The sequence below is a fragment of the Triturus cristatus genome, chromosome 4_2 (assembly GCF_964204655.1).
Source record: "Triturus cristatus chromosome 4_2, aTriCri1.1, whole genome shotgun sequence".
In the NCBI taxonomy this organism is placed as follows: domain Eukaryota; kingdom Metazoa; phylum Chordata; class Amphibia; order Caudata; family Salamandridae; genus Triturus; species Triturus cristatus.
The window spans coordinates 170,987,606-171,003,360 of record NC_140586.1 but is presented as its reverse complement, the minus strand read 5'-3'; positions in this window follow the sequence as shown (position 1 = coordinate 171,003,360).

The following is a 15,755-nucleotide window of genomic DNA, read 5'->3' as shown; positions in this document are numbered from 1 at the left end:
GGTCACATTGGGGCTTTAAAAAGTAGTTATTCAACACGAGGCCCAATCCAATTGACATTTTGAATCAAGTTTTTCTACAGTCCAAAAAATCAATTTTCTGATAAAAAACGATGACACGTGACCTGTCGAACTTTCTCCAGATGGTCAGAAATGGTAATTTTTTAATGTTTTATGTTTTTGACTGTAAATGACTACTGCATGTGAATTATCACTTTTGGAACTAAAATAAGTGTGTTTAGAGTCATTTTATTGCCTGAAATTGGTCGAAATAGAAGCTTCTGAGTAGGAGAAAAAGGCTGTAAAAATGGCAATTTTGATCACATTGAGGCTTTAAAAAGTAGTTATACAACACGAGGCCCAATCCAAATGACATTTTGAATCAATTTTTCTACCGTCCAAAAAATCTATTTTCTGATGAAAAACGATGACCCGTGACCTGTTGAACTTTCTCCAGATGGTCAGAAATGGTAATTTTTTAATGTTTTTTTTTTTACTGTAAATGACTACTGCATGTGAATTATCACTTTTGGAACTAAAATAAGTGTGTTTAGAGTCGTTTTAATGCCTGAAATTGGTGGAAATAGCAGCTTCTGAGTAGGAGAAAAAGGCTGCAAAAATGGCAATTTTGGTCACAGTGAGGCTTTAAAAAGTAGTTATTCAACACGAGGCCCAATCCAAATGACATTTTGAATCGATTTTTCTACAGTCCAAAAAATCAACTTTCTGATGAAAAACGATGACCCGTGACCAGTCGAACTTTCTCCAGATGGTCAGAAATGGTAATTTTTTGATGTTTAAATTTTTTTTACTGTAAATGACTATTGCATGTGAATTATCACTTTTGGAACTAAAATAAGTGTGTTTAGAGTCATTTTAATGGCTGAAATTGGTCGAAATAGCAGCTTCTGAGTAGGAGAAAAAGGCTGTAAAAATGGCACTTTTGGTCACATTGAGGCTTTAAAAAGTAGTTATTCAACACGAGGCACAATCCAAATGATATTTTGAATCAATTTTTCTACAGTCCAAAAAATCAATTTTCTGATGAAAAACGATGACCCGTGACCTGTTGAACTTTCTCCAGCTGGTCAGAAATGGTAATTTTTTAATGTTTTATTTTTTGACTGTAAATGACTCCTGCATGTGAATTATCACTTTTGGAACTAAAACAAGTGTGTTTAGAGTTATTTTAATGGTTGAATTGGTTGAAATAGAAGCTTCTGAGTAGGAGAAAAAGGCTGTAAAAATGGCAATTTTGGTCACATTGAGGCTTTAAAAGTAGTTATTCAACACGAGGCCCAATCCAAATGACATTTTGAATCAATTTTTCTACAGTCCAAAAAATCAATTTTCTGATGAAAAACGATGACCCGTGACCTGTTGAACTTTCTCCAGATGGTCAGAAATGGTAATTTTTTTAATGTTTTATTTTTTGACTGTAAATGACTACTGCCTGTGAATTACCACTTTTGGAACTAAAATAAGTGTGTTTAGAGTCATTTTAATGGCTGAAATTGGTCGAAATAGCAGCTTCTGAGTAGGAGAAAAAGGCTGTAAAAATGGCACTTTTGGTCACATTGAGGCTTTAAAAAGTAGTTATTCAACATGAGGCACAATCCAAATGATATTTTGAATCAATTTTTCTACAGTCCAAAAAATCAATTTTCTGATGAAAAACGATGACCCGTGACCTGTCGAACTTTCTCCAGATGGTCAGAAATGGTAATTTTTTAATGTTTTATTTTTTGACTGTAAATGACTACTGCATGTGAATTATCACTTTTGGAACTAAAATAAGTGTGTTTAGAGACATTTTATTGCCTGAAATTGGTCGGAACAGAAGCTTCTCAGTAGGAGAAAAAGGCTGTAAAAATGGCAATTTTTTAAAAAGTGATTTACAGTCCAATCTGATGAAAATGTTTTAATGTTTTATTTTTTGACGTCATTTTAATGGCAATTGTCATAGCAGCTTGCTGGTGAGGTTTAAAAAGTAGTTATTCAACACGAGGCCCAATCCAAATGACATTTTGAATCAATTTTTCTACAGTCCAAAAAATCAATTTTCTGATGAAAAACGATGACTGTTGAACTTTCTCCAGATGGTCAGAAATAGAGTCGTTTAATGCTTGGTGGAAATAGCAGCTTCTGAGTAGGAGGCTTTAAAAAGTAGTTATTCAACACGAGGCCCAATCCAAATGACAACATTGAGGCTTTAAAAAGTAGTTATTCAACACGAGGCCCAATCCAAATGACATTTTGAATCAATTTTTCTACAGTCCAAAAAATCAATTTTCTGATGAAAAACGATGACCTGTTGAACTTTCTCCAGATGGTCAGAAATGCTAATTTTTTAATGTTTTATTTTTTTACTGTAAATGACTACTGCATGTGAATTATCACTTTTGGAACTAAAATAAGTGTGTTTAGAGTCGTTTTAATGCCTGAAATTGGTGGAAATAGCAGCTTCTGAGTAGGAGAAAAAGGCTGCAAAAATGGCAATTTTGGTCACAGTGAGGCTTTAAAAAGTAGTTATTCAACACGAGGCCCAATCCAAATGACATTTTGAATCAATTTTTCTACAGTCCAAAAAATCAACTTTCTGATGAAAAACGATGACCCGTGACCAGTCGAACTTTCTCCAGATGGTCAGAAATGGTAATTTTTTGATGTTTAAATTTTTTTTACTGTAAATGACTATTGCATGTGAATTATCACTTTTGGAACTAAAATAAGTGTGTTTAGAGTTATTTTAATGCCTGAAATTGGTCGAAATAGAAGCTTCTGAGTAGGAGAAAAAGGCTGCAAAAATGGCAATTTTGGTCACAGTGAGGCTTTAAAAAGTAGTTATTCAACACGAGGCCCAATCCAAATAACATTTTGAATCGATTTTTCTACAGTCCAAAAAATCAACTTTCTGATGAAAAACGATGACCCGTGACCTGTCGACCTTTCTCCAGATGGTCAGAAATTGTAATTTTTTAATGTTTTATTTTTTGACTGTAAATGACTACTGCATGTTAATTATCACTTTTGGAACTCAAATAAGTGTGTTTAGAGACATTTTATTGCTTGAAATTGGTCGGAATAGAAGCTTCTCAGTAGGAGAAAAAGGCTGTAAAAATGGCAATTTTGATCACATTGAGGCTTTAAAAAGTAGTTATTCAACACGAGGCCCAATCCAAATGACATTTTGAATCAATTTTTCTACAGTCCAAAAAATCAATTTTCTGATGAAAAACGATGACCCGTGACCTGTTGAACTTTCTCCAGATGGTCAGAAATGGTAATTTTTTTAATGTTTTATTTTTTGACTGTAAATGACTACTGCATGTGAATTATCACTTTTGGAACTAAAATAAGTGTGTTTAGAGTCATTTTAATGGCTGAAATTGGTCGAAATAGCAGCTTCTGAGTAGGAGAAAAAGGCTGTAAAAATGGCACTTTTGGTCACATTGAGGCTTTAAAAAGTAGTTATTCAACACGAGGCACAATCCAAATGATATTTTGAATCAATTTTTCTACAGTCCAAAAAATCAATTTTCTGATGAAAAACGATGACCCGTGACCTGTTGAACTTTCTCCAGCTGGTCAGAAATGGTAATTTTTTAATGTTTTATTTTTTGACTGTAAATGACTCCTGCATGTGAATTATCACTTTTGGAACTAAAACAAGTGTGTTTAGAGTTATTTTAATGGTTGAATTGGTTGAAATAGAAGCTTCTGAGTAGGAGAAAAAGGCTGTAAAAATGGCAATTTTGGTCACATTGAGGCTTTAAAAGTAGTTATTCAACACGAGGCCCAATCCAAATGACATTTTGAATCAATTTTTCTACAGTCCAAAAAATCAATTTTCTGATGAAAAACGATGACCCGTGACCTGTTGAACTTTCTCCAGATGGTCAGAAATGGTAATTTTTTTAATGTTTTATTTTTTGACTGTAAATGACTACTGCCTGTGAATTACCACTTTTGGAACTAAAATAAGTGTGTTTAGAGTCATTTTAATGGCTGAAATTGGTCGAAATAGCAGCTTCTGAGTAGGAGAAAAAGGCTGTAAAAATGGCACTTTTGGTCACATTGAGGCTTTAAAAAGTAGTTATTCAACATGAGGCACAATCCAAATGATATTTTGAATCAATTTTTCTACAGTCCAAAAAATCAATTTTCTGATGAAAAACGATGACCCGTGACCTGTCGAACTTTCTCCAGATGGTCAGAAATGGTAATTTTTTAATGTTTTATTTTTTGACTGTAAATGACTACTGCATGTGAATTATCACTTTTGGAACTAAAATAAGTGTGTTTAGAGACATTTTATTGCCTGAAATTGGTCGGAACAGAAGCTTCTCAGTAGGAGAAAAAGGCTGTAAAAATGGCAATTTTGATCACATTGAGGCTTTAAAAAGTAGTGATTCAACACGAGGCCCAATCCAAATGACATTTTGAATCAATTTTTCTACAGTCCAAAAAATGAATTTTCTGATGAAAAACGATGACCCGTGACCTGTTGAACTTTCTCCAGATGGTCAGGAATGGTAATTTTTTTAATGTTTTATTTTTTGACTGTAAATGACTACTGCATGTGAATTATCACTTTTGGAACTAAAATAAGTGTGCTTAGAGTCATTTTAATGGCTGAAATTGGTCGAAATAGCAGCTTCTGAGTAGGAGAAAAAGGCTGTAAAATTGGCAATTTTGGTCACATTGAGGCTTTAAAAAGTAGTTATTCAACACGAGGCCCAATCCAAATGACATTTTGAATCAATTTTTCTACAGTCCAAAAAATCAATTTTCTGATGAAAAACGATGACCTGTTGAACTTTCTCCAGATGGTCAGAAATGCTAATTTTTTAATGTTTTATTTTTTGACTGTAAATGACTACTGCATGTGAATTATCACTTTTGGAACTAAAATAAGTGTGTTTAGAGTTATTTTAATGCCTGAAATTGGTCGAAATAGAAGCTTCTGAGTAGGAGAAAAAGGCTGCAAAAATGGCAATTTTGGTCACAGTGAGGCTTTAAAAAGTAGTTATTCAACACGAGGCCCAATCCAAATAACATTTTGAATCGATTTTTCTACAGTCCAAAAAATCAACTTTCTGATGAAAAACGATGACCCGTGACCTGTCGACCTTTCTCCAGATGGTCAGAAATTGTAATTTTTTAATGTTTTATTTTTTGACTGTAAATGACTACTGCATGTGAATTATCACTTTTGGAACTAAAATAAGTGTGTTTAGAGACATTTTATTGCCTGAAATTGGTCGGAATAGAAGCTTCTCAGTAGGAGAAAAAGGCTGTAAAAATGGCAATTTTGATCACATTGAGGCTTTAAAAAGTAGTGATTCAACACGAGGCCCAATCCAAATGACATTTTGAATCAATTTTTCTACAGTCCAAAAAATCAATTTTCTGATAAAAACGATGACCCGTGACCTGTTGAACTTTCTCCAGATGGTCAGAAATGGTAATTTTTTTAATGTTTTATTTTTTGACTGTAAATGACTACTGCATGTGAATTATCACTTTTGGAACTCAAATAAGTGTGTTTAGAGTCATTTTAATGGCTGAAATTGGTCGAAATAGCAGCTTCTGAGAAGGAGAAAAAGGCTGTAAAAATGGCACTTTTGGTCACATTGAGGCTTTAAAAAGTAGTTATTCAACACGAGGCACAATCCAAATGATATTTTGAATCAATTTTTCTACAGTCCAAAAAATCAATTTTCTGATGAAAAACGATGACCCGTGACCTGTTGAACTTTCTCCAGATGGTCAGAAATGGTAATTTTTTAATGTTTTATTTTTTGACTGTAAATGACTCCTGCATGTGAATTATCACTTTTGGAACTAAAACAAGTGTGTTTAGAGTTATTTTAATGGCTGAATTGGTTGAAAAAGAAGCTTCTGAGTAGGAGAAAAAGGCTGTAAAAATGGCAATTTTGGTCACATTGAGGCTTTAAAAAGTAGTTATTCAACACGAGGCCCAATCCAAATGACATTTTGAATCAATTTTTCTACAGTCCAAAAAATCAATTTTCTGATGAAAAACGATGACCCGTGACCTGTTGAACTTTCTCCAGATGGTCAGAAATGGTAATTTTTTTAATGTTTTATTTTTTGACTGTAAATGACTACTGCCTGTGAATTACCACTTTTGGAACTAAAATAAGTGTGTTTAGAGTCATTTTAATGGCTGAAATTGGTCGAAATAGCAGCTTCTGAGTAGGAGAAAAAGGCTGTAAAAATGGCACTTTTGGTCACATTGAGGCTTTAAAAAGTAGTTATTCAACATGAGGCACAATCCAAATGATATTTTGAATCAATTTTTCTACAGTCCAAAAAATCAATTTTCTGATGAAAAACGATGACCCGTGACCTGTCGAACTTTCTCCAGATGGTCAGAAATGGTAATTTTTTAATGTTTTATTTTTTGACTGTAAATGACTACTGCATGTGAATTATCACTTTTGGAACTAAAATAAGTGTGTTTAGAGACCTTTTATGCCTGAAATTGGTCGGAACAGAAGCTTCTCAGTAGGAGAAAAAGGCTGTAAAAATGGCAATTTTGATCACATTGAGGCTTTAAAAAGTAGTGATTCAACACGAGGCCCAATCCAAATGACATTTTGAATCAATTTTTCTACAGTCCAAAAAATCAATTTTCTGATAAAAACGATGACCCGTGACCTGTTGAACTTTCTCCAGATGGTCCGAAATGGTAATTTTTTTAATGTTTTATTTTTTGACTGTAAATGACTACTGCATGTGAATTATCACTTTTGGAACTAAAATAAGTGTGTTTAGAGTCTTTTTAATGCCTGAAATTGGTGGAAATAGCATCTTCTGAGTAGGAGAAAAAGGCTGCAAAAATGGCAATTTTGGTCACAGTGAGGTTTTAAAAAGTAGTTATTCAACACGAGGTCCAATCCAAATGACATTTTGAATCGATTTTTCTACAGTCCAAAAAATCAACTTTCTGATGAAAAACGATGACCCGTGACCAGTCGAACTTTCTCCAGATGGTCAGAAATGGTAATTTTTTGATGTTTAATTTTTTTTTACTGTAAATGACTATTGCATGTGAATTATCACTTTTGGAACTAAAATAAGTGTGTTTAGAGTCATTTTAATGGCTGAAATTGGTCGAAATAGAAGCTTCTGAGTAGGAGAAAAAGTCTGTAAAAATGGCAATTTTGTTCACATTGAGGCTTTAAAAAGTAGTTATTCAGCATGAGGCACAATCCAAATGAAATTTTGAATCAATTTTTCTACAGTCCAAAAAAATCAATTTTCTGATGAAAAACGATGACCCGTGACCTGTTGAACTTTCTCCAGATGGTCAGAAATGGTAATTTTTTTAATGTTTTATTTTTTGACTGTAAATGACTACTGCATGTGAATTATCACTTTTGGAACTAAAATAAGTGTGTTTAGAGTCATTTTAATGCCTGAAATTGGTCAAAATAGAAGCTTCTGAGTAGGAGAAAAAGGCTGTAAAAATAGCAATTTTGGTCACATTGGGGCTTTAAAAAGTAGTTATTCAACACGAGGCCCAATCCAATTGACATTTTGAATCAAGTTTTTCTACAGTCCAAAAAATCAATTTTCTGATAAAAAACGATGACCCGTGACCTGTCGAACTTTCTCCAGATGGTCAGAAATGGTAATTTTTTTAATGTTTTATTTTTTGACTGTAAATGACTACTGCGTGTGAATTATCACTTTTGGAACTCAAATAAGTGTGTTTAGAGTCATTTTAATGGCTGAAATTGGTCGAAATAGCAGCTTCTGAGTAGGAGAAAAAGGCTGTAAAAATGGCACTTTTGGTCACATTGAGGCTTTAAAAAGTAGTTATTCAACACGAGGCACAATCCAAATGATATTTTGAATCAATTTTTCTACAGTCCAAAAAATCAATTTTCTGATGAAAAACGATGACCCGTGACCTGTTGAACTTTCTCCAGATGGTCAGAAATGGTAATTTTTTAATGTTTTATTTTTTGACTGTAAATGACTCCTGCATGTGAATTATCACTTTTGGAACTAAAACAAGTGTGTTTAGAGTTATTTTAATGGCTGAATTGGTTGAAAAAGAAGCTTCTGAGTAGGAGAAAAAGGCTGTAAAAATGGCAATTTTGGTCACATTGAGGCTTCAAACAGTAGTTATTCAACACGAGGCCCAATCCAAATGACATTTTGAATCAATTTTTCTACAGTCCAAAAAATCAATTTTCTGATGAAAAACGATGACCCGTGACCTGTTGAACTTTCTCCAGATGGTCAGAAATGGTAATTTTTTTAATGTTTTATTTTTTGACTGTAAATGACTACTGCCTGTGAATTACCACTTTTGGAACTAAAATAAGTGTGTTTAGAGTCATTTTAATGGCTGAAATTGGTCGAAATAGCAGCTTCTGAGTAGGAGAAAAAGGCTGTAAAAATGGCACTTTTGGTCACATTGAGGCTTTAAAAAGTAGTTATTCAACATGAGGCACAATCCAAATGATATTTTGAATCAATTTTTCTACAGTCCAAAAAATCAATTTTCTGATGAAAAACGATGACCCGTGACCTGTCGAACTTTCTCCAGATGGTCAGAAATGGTAATTTTTTAATGTTTTATTTTTTGACTGTAAATGACTACTGCATGTGAATTATCACTTTTGGAACTAAAATAAGTGTGTTTAGAGTCTTTTTAATGCCTGAAATTGGTGGAAATAGCATCTTCTGAGTAGGAGAAAAAGGCTGCAAAAATGGCAATTTTGGTCACAGTGAGGTTTTAAAAAGTAGTTATTCAACACGAGGTCCAATCCAAATGACATTTTGAATCGATTTTTCTACAGTCCAAAAAATCAACTTTCTGATGAAAAACGATGACCCGTGACCAGTCGAACTTTCTCCAGATGGTCAGAAATGGTAATTTTTTGATGTTTAAATTTTTTTTACTGTAAATGACTATTGCATGTGAATTATCACTTTTGGAACTAAAATAAGTGTGTTTAGAGTCATTTTAATGGCTGAAATTGGTCGAAATAGAATCTTCTGAGTAGGAGAAAAAGTCTGTAAAAATGGCAATTTTGTTCACATTGAGGCTTTAAAAAGTAGTTATTCAGCATGAGGCACAATCCAAATGAAATTTTGAATCAATTTTTCTACAGTCCAAAAAAATCAATTTTCTGATGAAAAACAATGACCCGTGACCTGTTGAACTTTCTCCAGATGGTCAGAAATGGTAATTTTTTTAATGTTTTATTTTTTGACTGTAAATGACTACTGCATGTGAATTATCACTTTTGGAACTAAAATAAGTGTGTTTAGAGTCATTTTAATGCCTGAAATTGGTCAAAATAGAAGCTTCTGAGTAGGAGAAAAAGGCTGTAAAAATAGCAATTTTGGTCACATTGGTGCTTTAAAAAGTAGTTATTCAACACGAGGCCCAATCCAATTGACATTTTGAATCAAGTTTTTCTACAGTCCAAAAAATCAATTTTCTGATAAAAAACGATGACCCGTGACCTGTCGAACTTTCTCCAGATGGTCAGAAATGGTAATTTTTTAATGTTTTATGTTTTTGACTGTAAATGACTACTGCATGTGAATTATCACTTTTGGAACTAAAATAAGTGTGTTTAGAGTCATTTTATTGCCTGAAATTGGTCGAAATAGAAGCTTCTGAGTAGGAGAAAAAGGCTGTAAAAATGGCAATTTTGATCACATTGAGGCTTTAAAAAGTAGTTATACAACACGAGGCCCAATCCAAATGACATTTTGAATCAATTTTTCTACCGTCCAAAAAATCAATTTTCTGATGAAAAACGATGACCCGTGACCTGTTGAACTTTCTCCAGATGGTCAGAAATGGTAATTTTTTTAATGTTTTTTTTTTACTGTAAATGACTACTGCATGTGAATTATCACTTTTGGAACTAAAATAAGTGTGTTTAGAGTCGTTTTAATGCCTGAAATTGGTGGAAATAGCAGCTTCTGAGTAGGAGAAAAAGGCTGCAAAAATGGCAATTTTGGTCACAGTGAGGCTTTAAAAAGTAGTTATTCAACACGAGGCCCAATCTAAATGACATTTTGAATCGATTTTTCTACAGTCCAAAAAATCAACTTTCTGATGAAAAACGATGACCCGTGACCAGTCGAACTTTCTCCAGATGGTCAGAAATGGTAATTTTTTGATGTTTAATTTTTTTTTACTGTAAATGACTATTGCATGTGAATTATCACTTTTGGAACTAAAATAAGTGTGTTTAGAGTTATTTTAATGCCTGAAATTGGTCGAAATAGAAGCTTCTGAGTAGGAGAAAAAGGCTGCAAAAATGGCAATTTTGGTCACAGTGAGGCTTTAAAAAGTAGTTATTCAACACGAGGCCCAATCCAAATAACATTTTGAATCGATTTTTCTACAGTCCAAAAAATCAACTTTCTGATGAAAAACGATGACCCGTGACCTGTCGACCTTTCTCCAGATGGTCAGAAATTGTAATTTTTTAATGTTTATTTTTTGACTGTAAATGACTACTGCATGTGAATTATCACTTTTGGAACTAAAATAAGTGTGTTTAGAGACATTTTATTGCTTGAAATTGGTCGGAATAGAAGCTTCTCAGTAGGAGAAAAAGGCTGTAAAAATGGCAATTTTGATCACATTGAGGCTTTAAAAAGTAGTTATTCAACACGAGGCCCAATCCAAATGACATTTTGAATCAATTTTTCTACAGTCCAAAAAATCAATTTTCTGATGAAAAACGATGACCCGTGACCTGTTGAACTTTCTCCAGATGGTCAGAAATGGTAATTTTTTTAATGTTTTATTTTTTGACTGTAAATGACTTCTGCATGTGAATTATCACTTTTGGAACTAAAATAAGTGTGTTTAGAGTCATTTTAATGGCTGAAATTGGTCGAAATAGCAGCTTCTGAGTAGGAGAAAAAGGCTGTAAAAATGGCACTTTTGTTCACATTGAGGCTTTAAAAAGTAGTTATTCAACATGAGGCACAATCCAAATGATATTTTGAATCAATTTTTCTACAGTCCAAAAAATCAATTTTCTGATGAAAAACGATGACCCGTGACCTGTCGAACTTTCTCCAGATGGTCAGAAATGGTAATTTTTTAATGTTTTATTTTTTGACTGTAAATGACTCCTGCATGTGAATTATCACTTTTGGAACTAAAATAAGTGTGTTTAGAGACATTTTATTGCCTGAAATTGGTCGGAATAGAAGCTTCTCAGTAGGAGAAAAAGGCTGTAAAAATGGCAATTTTGATCACATTGAGGCTTTAAAAAGTAGTGATTCAACACGAGGCCCAATCCAAATGACATTTTGAATCAATTTTTCTACAGTCCAAAAAATCAATTTTCTGATAAAAACGATGACCCGTGACCTGTTGAACTTTCTCCAGATGGTCAGAAATGGTAATTTTTTTAATGTTTTATTTTTTGACTGTAAATGACTACTGCATGTGAATTATCACTTTTGGAACTCAAATAAGTGTGTTTAGAGTCATTTTAATGGCTGAAATTGGTCGAAATAGCAGCTTCTGAGTAGGAGAAAAAGGCTGTAAAAATGGCACTTTTGGTCACATTGAGGCTTTAAAAAGTAGTTATTCAACACGAGGCACAATCCAAATGATATTTTGAATCAATTTTTCTACAGTCCAAAAAATCAATTTTCTGATGAAAAACGATGACCCGTGACCTGTTGAACTTTCTCCAGATGGTCAGAAATGGTAATTTTTTAATGTTTTATTTTTTGACTGTAAATGACTCCTGCATGTGAATTATCACTTTTGGAACTAAAACAAGTGTGTTTAGAGTTATTTTAATGGCTGAATTGGTTGGAATAGAAGCTTCTGAGTAGGAGAAAAAGGCTGTAAAAATGGCAATTTTGGTCACATTGAGGCTTTAAAAAGTAGTTATTCAACACGAGGCCCAATCCAAATGACATTTTGAATCAATTTTTTTACAGTCCAAAAAATCAATTTTCTGATGAAAAACGATGACCCGTGACCTGTTGAACTTTCTCCAGATGGTCAGAAATGGTAATTTTTTTAATGTTTTATTTTTTGACTGTAAATGACTACTGCATGTGAATTATCACTTTTGGAACTAAAATAAGTGTGTTTAGAGTCATTTTAATGGCTGAAATTGGTCGAAATAGCAGCTTCTGAGTAGGAGAAAAAGGCTGTAAAAATGGCACTTTTGGTCACATTGAGGCTTTAAAAAGTAGTTATTCAACATGAGGCACAATCCAAATGATATTTGAATCAATTTTTCTACAGTCCAAAAAATCAATTTTCTGATGAAAAACGATGACCCGTGACCTGTCGAACTTTCTCCAGATGGTCAGAAATGGTAATTTTTTAATGTTTTATTTTTTGACTGTAAATGACTACTGCATGTGAATTATCACTTTTGGAACTAAAATAAGTGTGTTTAGAGACATTTTATTGCCTGAAATTGGTCGGAACAGAAGCTTCTCAGTAGGAGAAAAAGGCTGTAAAAATGGCAATTTTGATCACATTGAGGCTTTAAAAAGTAGTGATTCAACACGAGGCCCAATCCAAATGACATTTTGAATCAATTTTTCTACAGTCCAAAAAATCAATTTTCTGATGAAAAACGATGACCCGTGACCTGTTGAACTTTCTCCAGATGGTCAGAAATGGTAATTTTTTTAATGTTTTATTTTTTGACTGTAAATGACTACTGCATGTGAATTATCACTTTTGGAACTAAAATAAGTGTGTTTAGAGTCATTTTAATGGCTGAAATTGGTCGAAATAGCAGCTTCTGAGTAGGAGAAAAAGGCTGTAAAAATGGCAATTTTGGTCACATTGAGGCTTTAAAAAGTAGTTATTCAACACGAGGCCCAATCCAAATGACATTTTGAATCAATTTTTCTACAGTCCAAAAAATCAATTTTCTGATGAAAAACGATGACCCGTGACCTGTTGAACTTTCTCCAGATGGTCAGAAATGCAAATTTTTTAATGTTTTATTTTTTGACTGTAAATGACTACTGCATGTGAATTATCACTTTTGGAACTAAAATAAGTGTGTTTAGAGTCATTTTAATGGCTGAAATTGGTCGAAATAGAAGCTTCTGAGTAGGAGAAAAAGGCTGTAAAAATGGCAATTTTGGTCACATTGAGGCTTTAAAAAGTAGTTATACAGCATAAGGCACAATCCAAATGAAATTTTGAATCAATTTTTCTACAGTCCAAAAAATCAATTTTCTGATGAAAAACGATGACCCGTGACCTGTTGAACTTTCTCCAGATGGTCAGAAATGGTAATTTTTTTAATGTTTTTTTTTTGACTGTAAATGACTACTGCATGTGAATTATCACTTTTGGAACTAAAATAAGTGTGTTTAGAGTCATTTTATTGCCTGAAATTGGTCGAAATAGAAGCTTCTGAGTAGGAGAAAAAGGCTGTAAAAATGGCAATTTTGATCACATTGAGGCTTTAAAAAGTAGTTATACAACACGAGGCCCAATCCAAATGACATTTTGAATCAAGTTTTTCTACAGTCCAAAAAATCAATTTTCTGATAAAAAACGATGACCCGTGACCTGTCGAACTTTCTCCAGATGGTCAGAAATGGTAATTTTGTAATGTTTTATGTTTTTGACTGTAAATGACTACTGCATGTGAATTATCACTTTTGGAACTAAAATAAGTGTGTTTAGAGTCATTTTATTGCCTGAAATTGGTCGAAATAGAAGCTTCGGAGTAGGAGAAAAAGGCTGTAAAAATGGCAATTTTGATCACATTGAGGCTTTAAAAAGTAGTTATACAACACGAGGCCCAATCCAAATGACATTTTGAATCAATTTTTCTACCATCCAAAAAATCAATTTTCTGATGAAAAACGATGACCCTTGACCTGTTGAACTTTCTCCAGATGGTCAGAAATGGTAATTTTTTAATGTTTTTTTTTACTGTAAATGACTACTGCATGTGAATTATCACTTTTGGAACTAAAATAAGTGTGTTTAGAGTCTTTTTAATGCCTGAAATTGGTGGAAATAGCAGCTTCAGAGTAGGAGAAAAAGGCTGCAAAAATGGCAATTTTGGTCACAGTGAGACTTTAAAAAGTAGTTATTCAACACGAGGCCCAATCCAAATGACATTTTGAATCGATTTTTCTACAGTCCAAAAAATCAACTTTCTGATGAAAAACGATGACCCGTGACCAGTCGAACTTTCTCCAGATGGTCAGAAATGGTAATTTTTTGATGTTTAAATTTTTTTTACTGTAAATGACTATTGCATGTGAATTATCACTTTTGGAACTAAAATAAGTGTGTTTAGAGTCATTTTAATGGCTGAAATTGGTCGAAATAGAAGCTTCTGAGTAGGAGAAAAAGGCTGTAAAAATGGCAATTTTGGTCACATTGAGGCTTTAAAAAGTAGTTATTCAGCATGAGGCACAATCCAAATGAAATTTTGAATCAATTTTTCTACAGTCCAAAAAAATCAATTTTCTGATGAAAAACGATGACCCGTGACCTGTCGAACTTTCTCCAGATGGTCAGAAATTGTAATTTTTTAATGTTTTCTTTTTTGACTGTAAATGACTATTGCATGTGAATTATCACTTTTGGAACTAAATTAGTGTGTTTATAGTAATTTTAATGCCTGAAATTGGTCGAAATAGAAGCTTCTGAGTAGGAGAAAAAGACTGTAAAAATGGCAATTTTGGTCACATTGAGGCTTTAAAAAGTAGTTTCAACATGAGGCACAATCCAAATGACATTTTGAATCAATTTTTCTACAGTCCAAAAAATCAATTTTCTGATGAAAAACGATGACCCGTGACCTGTCGAACTTTCTCCAGATGGTCAGAAATGGTAATTTTTTAATGTTTTATTTTTTGACTGTAAATGACTACTGCATGTGAATTATCACTTTTGGAACTAAAATAAGTGTGTTTAGAGTCATTTTAATGCCTGAAATTGGTCGAAATAGAAGCTTTTGAGTAGGAGAAAAAGGCTGTAAAAATGGCAATTTTGGTCACATTGGGGCTTTAAAAAGTAGTTATTCAACACGAGGCCCAATCCAATTGACATTTTGAATCAATTTTTCTACAGTCCAAAAAATCAATTTTCTGATGAAAAACGATGACCCGTGACCTGTTGAACTTTCTTCAGATGCTCAGAAATGGTAATTTTTTAATGTTTTATTTTTTGACTGTAAATGACTATTGCATGTGAATTATCACTTTTGGAACTAAAATAAGTGTGTTTAGAGTCATTTTAATGGCTGAAATTGGTCGAAATAGAAGCTTCTGAGTAGGAGAAAAAGGCTGCAAAAATGGCAATTTTGGTCACAGTGAGGCTTTAAAAAGTAGTTATTCAACACGAGGCCCAATCCAAATGACATTTTGAATCGATTTTTCTACAGTCCAAAAAATCAACTTTCTGATGAAAAACGATGACCCGTGACCAGTCGAACTTTCTCCAGATGGTCAGAAATGGTAATTTTTTGATGTTTAAATTTTTTTTACTGTAAATGACTATTGCATGTGAATTATCACTTTTGGAACTAAAATAAGTGTGTTTAGAGTCATTTTAATGGCTGAAATTGGTCGAAATAGAAGCTTCTGAGTAGGAGAAAAAGGCTGTAAAAATGGCAATTTTGGTCACATTGAGGCTTTAAAAAGTAGTTATTCAGCATGAGGCACAATCCAAATGAAATTTTGAATCAATTTTTCTACAGTCCAAAAAAATCAATTTTCTG